At 49.6% G+C, this 7,852-nt stretch overlaps 1 long non-coding RNA gene across 1 annotated transcript; it reads right to left on the reverse strand.

The window, feature by feature from the left end:
* Nucleotides 1–488: 488 nt before the first annotated feature.
* LOC122184309 lies at nucleotides 489–5,229 on the reverse strand. The gene is made up of 3 exons (XR_006180531.1): nucleotides 5,005–5,229; nucleotides 3,635–3,703; nucleotides 489–2,774 (listed from the first exon to the last, which is right to left on the reverse strand). It is a non-coding gene; the product is annotated as an uncharacterized LOC122184309 (long non-coding RNA).
* Nucleotides 5,230–7,852: the final 2,623 nt, after the last annotated feature.

The following is a 7,852-nucleotide window of genomic DNA, read 5'->3' on the forward strand; positions in this document are numbered from 1 at the left end:
CTCACCCTCTCCCAAATACCTCTGTGATGACAGCAGCAGTGACAGGTAGTTTTAGTTTTCCGGTGTTCTTTCTTCAGAAGACACAACCACCAGCAGCAGTGCTGGTTCCAAGCTGCCTGCCTCACTCCTGCACACCTTCTCTATTGGCTTCATCTGTGAACCCTCTCCGAGATGCAAACACTCCTCAGCAAAGCTGATCCTTCCTCTGCCTTGAGGACTCTCACACAGCTAAGAGGGAAATTTGCTCCTTTGTCTTCTTATGCACCCCCAGTTGTAAAGCTGCTGCTGATGGGGCTTCTTTAGCTTGTTAGCTATTTCACGATGGCTAATAATTGTGATTATGGCTGCATATATTTGTGTTTCAGAAGGGATCCTTATATATTACTTTCCTTTGCTTCAGATATTAAAGACATATGCTTCTAAGCATGCAATAAATGCCTTATAATAAGAGAAGGACCAGATTTAGTAGCCTAGGTTTTATTCATTTCTTACAAATACCAGCCAATTATTGAAAACATACTTGCTGAAACTTAGCAAATCTGAATGGAGTCTCTACCTACAGCACAGCTAATCCCTCATCCGTTTCTTTAATAACCCATTGACATACGTGCAGCCCATGGGAGCGGTGCTGGGGTCAGGCAACCAGCTGGGCTGCGATGCTGGCACTGTGTCCATCTGTCCATCTGTGGCTGTAAGGGGTGCTGGTCTCCTCTCCATGCAGATTAATGGCGCAATGCCACCTCACCCAGCACAGCTTTCCAGCATTCACAAGGGACCTGTTCTCCCATGTCACCTTTGGAACACAAATCTGGAATTTTGGCATTAAATGGGCATCAGCTGCTGATGCTTCTCTCCAGGACAGTGATTTCCATAAGGGTCAGCACCTGGTTGAGCTCAAGTGTTGCAGTGAAGTCCCCTCTATAGGAGCTCCATGTCCAGCAGTGCCCACAGCAGCAGGGACATATGGGGCAGAACCAGAGCTCTTGCAGCCACCTCTCCCCCTGCACCCAGCGCTGCAGAACGGGCTGTGCCCAAAATTCCTGCGGTGCACACGGATTTATGTTGGCCTGCTCAAAGCAAGCAGCAAGGGCCAAGGTAAACAAAAGAGGAGAAGTGATTCTAATTATTTGATGCATTAAGGGCAGTGACACTTCCAGAAAAAACACAAGAGGTGAGATGAGGCTTTTTATTTTTTTCCTTTCTCCCTCCTGTGTTGCAACGCACGTCTCTTGTTTCTTGCTCTGGTACAAAGTACCACTTTGTGAGCTTCAATGGAGGATGTGGGCAACCAAGGCAGAAAGAAGGGCCGACAGCTGAGGGAATGAGCACTGCTTCCAGGCATGGGGTGATGCAGATTGCTTGGGGACCCTGAATTGACAAAGGAAACATTGCTCCTCAGTGCTGGGGGAAACGTGCTCTCAAAGCTGAGTGCTTTGAATAGGGCCTCTACAAAGCCACCATTAGATGTGCATCAGTAGGATTCAGCTGAGCTGGGGGTTTCCCATATATAAGGGTAGAACTCTACCTGTTGCAGCTTCTGGTGGGGTTTCAGATGGTTCTTTCTGCTTTTCTTTGCAAATTTTAGTGGGCTGCTCCGGCACTGTGCGAAGGAAGGGCATAGTGGCCAGCAACAGCAGGTCCAGAAGGCAGAACAGCAGCCTGTATCTCCTGCAGTGCTCTGTTGCAGCTCTGCATTGCCCCAGAGGAGCTTATGCTGGAGCAATTACTTAGCAGAAGACAACGCTAATTAAAAGACTCATGAATAGGGTTAATAGAGAACCACTTTACAAGAGATCACCCTTCAATGCATTAAGGGAAAAAAACAGAAAAGAGGTCTGGGAGCACCAAGCCTGTCCCTGTCCCTGTGGGTGCTATGGAAGGAAGGAGCTGTGGAGAAACTTCCCGAAAGAGGTCCAGGTGCCCCCATCAACCCTGATGGACCATAGGATGAAGCAGAGATGGCTACAAAACCCAATCAGAGCCCCGAGAAGCAAGCTTAAAGAAATCCTTAATGCTGAACCTCAGTGTCTGGTTATTAATATCATTATAAGTGCTGTAGGCTGGGGGAGAAAGCATTAACTGGAGCTTTGCCAGGGGAGCAAGCATCAGCTGCTGCAAGAGACGGGTACAGATCGCCCTGTTCTGCGTGCTGGAAACTGGGGAACTGGGGCACGATGCAAATAAAATATTCTACTGTTCTGGAAACAGGAAAACCAAGGAGGGAAAAAAAAAAAAAGCTGTACATTGAGTTCTGCTGCATTGAGGAGTGTATGGTGGCTGCAGTGGGGAGATGGGGGTGGCCAGCTGGGCCCCAGCCACAGAGGAAGAGCTCACAGTTCCCTCGTTGCTGTCCCACGTGCTGGGTGAAGGCAACATGTTGAGCAGGGAGGGAGGAGGTTGCAAAGTGCTGTTAGGGACACAGCTGGCAAGCCAGCGGGCCATGAAGGCTGACACAGCTCATTTTCCATGCAAAAGGGCCAGGATGCATTGGCCAGACAGCCCTGCCTGCAAGGAGCTGGGCGCAGACTTGAAAATATGGCCTGAAGTTCATGGGGAGGTCATGTTTCTGGCATGTTGTATGGCATGGGCTGTCCACAGTGCCTCCATGGGAGCCAGGAACATGCATGCTGGAGCCAGAAGAGGAGACAAATCCTTGTGATGCTGTAACAATGCAGTGTTATGGAAAAGTGCTACTGCAAACAACCCTTCTGGGAGGATTTCCCTTCTTCCTGGGCCCTTTCTTGAGATGTTTCAAACTCTGGGAGATGGAGAGCCTGGGAATTGGCAAAGAACAAAACCGTAAGAAAAAAAAAAGAAATTTTTGACCATTCCTGGTTAAAATTACTTCTTCCAGGTTGCTCGATTAGATTTATCACTGTTTCACTGTTACATGGCTTCAAGTTGCTTTCTCACTCACATGCTTTCTCATTCACGACAAACATGTGCTCCATCCTCAGTGCAACGAAGAGATGAAGTGGTGAGAGAGCCCCACCAGCCCTCCGTGCTCACATCCCACGCTGGCAGTGGAGGGAAGTGGGAAGCTGGATCCAAGGGAATGGGACAAGAAGGGGTGGAGAGGAAAGAAAGGGAAACATCGAAGTGAGAAGAAGAGCAGGAGAAGCAATAGGCAAGTCCCCACGTGCTGGAGGAAACACAGCCATCTCAGGTCTCTAAGAGAAATTCTGTATCATTGAAATGCAGCTTGTGCTCAGCTGAACTTTATCTGAGTCAGACCTTCCCATTTCTTCCCACAGGGAAATGCAGAACAAACAATTTGTCCTGCAATGATGGAGACCACCCAAAGAGCTGCCATTGCCTGGCTCCTGTGCTCCTCTGCTGGCCCAGCTGTCTTGTGTGGGCAGAGCTTTAAATCCCAGCACCGTGAATAACAGGCACAGCCCTGAAGCTGGTTGCAATGCCCTCTGACTTCCTATGTGCTTCCTGGGAGAGGAGGCAGGAATGAGAGCAATGTGCATGCACAGCTAAGTGGTGGGCAAAGCCAGAGCCAGTCTGTGCCACAACAGCATCTCCTTCTTTATAGGGGGCTAAGAGCAAATCTACAGCATGTTTTCCAGCAGAGAGAAGAAATCTGGACTTCCCTTAGGTTCACCCAATCGTGCAGGTGCCCACGTACTGGAAACTGCTGGAGAACCAAGGGTGGATTTTGTCCCTTCTGCTTTTCCCAGCTCTCATCCTATGGTACCTTCAGGAAGAAGCAGTAGCAGCATCAGCTCCGTCACTTGGATGGGAGGAAGGCTATAATTTTGCAATGACTTTTTCATGTCTAGCCAAAGGCTCACCACAGGCAGAACTCTTCAAGGGTCAGTGGTGACTCAAAGCTGAGGCTGCTCCTCCCATCCGCTCCCACACCCACCAGCAGCACAGTGAGATGCTGGGGCAGCTGTTGGCCTTTTGTCCTGCTTCTGCCCAAGGACAAACTCAGAAACCCTTTAAAAAGATGCTGTTCTACAGATTCCTTCCCACCTCACAGAACAGAAGAAATGTCCTCTTACCAGCCTGCAGTTTGTACACCAAACTCACACCCCTCATTCTTCCAGAGGGGCTGCCCCATCAGAATGGCAATGGGACCAAAGCCCCAAGCTGCAGAGAAAGCAAATAAATTCCCCTGCAATGGCATCACTGTGGGGACAGGCTGGGTGCCAGCTTTAGTTTTGCATGATGACTGATGCAGGGCTTTTCTCTCTGCTGCAGCCCGGTGTGCCCACATGCAACGGGTGCAAGCACAGCCCCAAGCAGGCACAGGGAGCTTGAAGGACTCTGGATCAGGCCTGAAGCAAACAGACTATGCTGCACATAGAAAAGCAGACATGCAGATTGAGAGGCAGCTTTTTGAAGCCTGGCTCTAAGGGCACTCGAAGAAGGAGGAGAAAAAAAGAAAATCACAGAGTTTGTATTTCATTGCTTCTGCTTGACTCTTTCACCTCCATGCTTTATTGATTCACCAAAACTTTCTACATACAGTTAATAGCTGGAGTGTTTATCTTTGCAGTACTTATGTTTATGAAGGAAAGGCTCCTTTTTAATTTTGGCCTTTTCGTTTTCCTTCAGCTGGCAAGCAGCTCCCAGAAGCTCGTACAGATCCTGATCAGATGTCTAAAACTTTCCACTGAGGATGCCAAATTAACATCACTGGGAGCAGAAATGGCTGTGGACAAATGTGTGTACATCTAGGAAAAACAAATGCTACAGAAAAGATACCCAGAGCTGTGCATGCAGGGGGTATGCCTCCACCAGAGCCTTGCAGAAATGGGAGATGGAGGGAGCAGGTGGGTGGGATAGATCTAGCTGCGTGCTCATTGCCCAGGGATGCCAGAGGTGTGGGAAGGGGAGAAGCCACATAGTGTGAAGGGAGGTCAGTGAGCTGCATCTTCACGCAGGCTGACACTGGGCTGCTGTTTCCCGAGGAAATAAGCATAGAAAACTCACCTGGAGCAGCAGTTAAATCATAGGGTTAGAAAGGAGATATTTCTGAACATCTGTTACCTTTGAAAACATGTCCTTGGATGATGCTCTCTGCGTAGGACTCTCCGAAGCCCTGCTCTGATCCTGCTTGAGGAAGGGAACTGCAGTCAGGGAACCACAGTGCCAGGAGGACAGAGGCCACCCCCCACACTTTGTGCCCCTGTGTGAGCATCATGGAGAAGCTCTCATGGAACCAGCAACAAGTTGCACACCATACTCAGGAGCAAAGTCAAATAGAGGCAAGGAATAAACCCTAACACAGCTGACCTAAAGCTGCTTGTTCCCCTTCTTATGCTGTGCCCTCTTATCAAGCCTCCACCTGCATCTTATTACCTCCCATCCGATCTCTGAGCTGGGATTGTGACAGTGCCCCTGGGTGCAGAACCAAGGCGGCTTTGTCACTGTTGTGCTGCTGTGTGCAATCTGAGTCTCAGCAGTTCTCTGTGTCTGGGAGCCCAACTCGTCCTCCTCTCGCACTCACTGCTGCTTGGCCAAGCAGGTGTTGATTAAACTGATGCACAGTGGGGAAATGTTACTCATCCAATGCTTGGCACCTTCCACAGAATGTCTCGTGAGGCTGTGGAAGGAAGAAAGAAGGCCAATTTATGCATGCAAACAGCAGCATCTCAGGGATGAGACACGATTCAAACTTACACAGGCTTCCGCTGGAGGTGTTTGCTCAGCTCTCATGCTCTCAAAAAGAAAACCCTCTTGTTCCTGCAGAAAGTGCTCAACCCACAGTACCAAAAAGTCCTCCCCTTAACGAAGTGTACTGGCCCAATTACATCACTGCCTGCCTCCATCAGTGGCCCCACAAAGCCCCGGTGTGTGCATCCCTGGCTCCCAGCCGTGCCCTTTTCCCACTGTAGGACAGCAGTGCCACGTCCCCAACGCGTCACCACAGTGCTCCATGTGGCACCTGCAAGTCCCAAAGCTTCAAATCAAACCCTGCATCCCTTCCCCTTCTGAGCAGCATATGGTTGGGGCAGAAATGCTCCACAGCCAAGGTTGCCATCTGGGCTCTGTCCATCTGCACTGAAGTATTTTGCTGCAGCTGATGAAACACGAGGGCTGAATTTTCCAATATCTCATCAACATTGATCAAAAGTTCCCACTCCGTGCCATGCATTTAATAAAGGTTTGGGGTTGTTTGTTATTATTTTTTGTTATGTTCTGCATTCAGCACACAGCCTGATGTAGCATACAAACCAGCTCTGCTTTGAGTTATTCTGGATTTCTGGAGGCCATACCCCATACTTCTGCTTGTGCAGTACAAGGAGAAGATGGCATGTCATTTTAATTATGGTTTAAAATGTATGTGCAAGTGGGCTGAGTGTCTGCTGAGTGATGGGCAGGTGTTTCCCAACATCGCACTGCACGTGCAAACACAGCAGAGTTCTTGCACTCAGAGATTTGCTGGGTATGCAGAGGAAAGCAATGAAACCACGTTCACAAGGCATCCTCTCTGGAGAGTGAATAAAACATGCCTGTACCACCTGGTGCATTTAGATGCCTTCTAAAATCAGCCAAACCTGCCCCTTTTTCCTCCACAGCACCTCCAGGAGCAGCATCCTGGGAGGCACCCTGAGCCCTGCTGGCAGCTGCAGATGTTTGCAGAGCAACATATCAGGGCAGCCCGTGAGGTGCTCGTTTTGCTGCAGTGATCTTGATGCACCAAGGCGGGATGCCCCCAGCTGCAGAGGCAGCTTCACTCCATTCACCTCCTCTGGTCCAAATTCAAACTGGAGCCAGATAGGGCAGAACTGCCCAGAGGCTGTGGTCAGGGTGAGAGAATGAACCTCCGTGAGGATGCTTTCATGGAGCCTATTGGAAGCTGGGGGCTACCTTTCAGCAACTAAGGATGGTGTTCACCCCGGGTTTGGTCATTCCATGCCACTGACTCTGTTTTGGGTGATTGCTGCTCCCATTGCAGCCCACTCTCAGCCTCCTGGATAATGCAGCACCAGCTGTGCCGAAATGCACAGTGCACCCGCAGGACCCCACTGCAGCATGAAGGCCATAAATCCACGCTGCCCCCATATACAGAGCTTTTTCCTCCCTCCACCAGCCCTTGCACTTTTCAAAGCACCCAGACAGCATTCCTCTGCCCCACGGATGAATGAAGTCGCCTTTGCCACTGGCTGTCTGCAGCCCAGATGCAGATGGGGGGACAACTGGGCTCCTCTTTCCAGGAGAGCCTTTGATCTCTCCCTGAAAACGGACGCGGCATTATTATTTCTTTTTCAATATGCATTGCCATCTATGGGAGATGCAAAAGGCAGAAGACATTTGGTTATCATAACACAGTGGTTTCAATTAGCCAACCCCCCCCCCCCCCCATTTTAAATCAAGGGGCCTGCCTATCAAAGCTGCTGTGATGGCATCTGGGGCACAGCTTGCGACTCTGAAGCTGGAGAGGTTCTGGGGAGCTTGCTCTTCCCCTTCTGCTCTGGGACCGTTCATTTGAAAACATGCTGTTTTAATATATTCCGAATTAAAATGTCGTTCAATCAAAGGCCTGATCATTATGGATGCCAGGATTTTTTTTGTGTAAGCAGAGGCCAGAGAAGGGTCATGGAAAACATTGTGGTTATGTTTTGCTTTGCTTTTTTTTTTTTTTATTTGTGCCTTTTTCCTTTCTTTTTCTTCATTACTATTGATCAAGAAGCTGATGCAGGATAACTCCTAAAATGCACAAAACCAGAAAAGAATGGAGCCAGCCACATGTAATGGCCATGCCTACGTTCCTGAGTGCAGTGCTGGGCAGTGAGCAGAGCCCAAGGGCTGCAATGGGATGCTGAAATGCTGCAGTGGTGGGATATTGGGATGCTGGGATGTTGGGTTGTAGGGGTGCTGGGATGCTGGGATG

Source organism: Lagopus leucura, unplaced genomic scaffold (genome assembly GCF_019238085.1).
Source record: "Lagopus leucura isolate 7727_CA_CO unplaced genomic scaffold, USGS_WTPT01 Super-Scaffold_100022, whole genome shotgun sequence".
Lineage (NCBI taxonomy): Eukaryota > Metazoa > Chordata > Aves > Galliformes > Phasianidae > Lagopus > Lagopus leucura.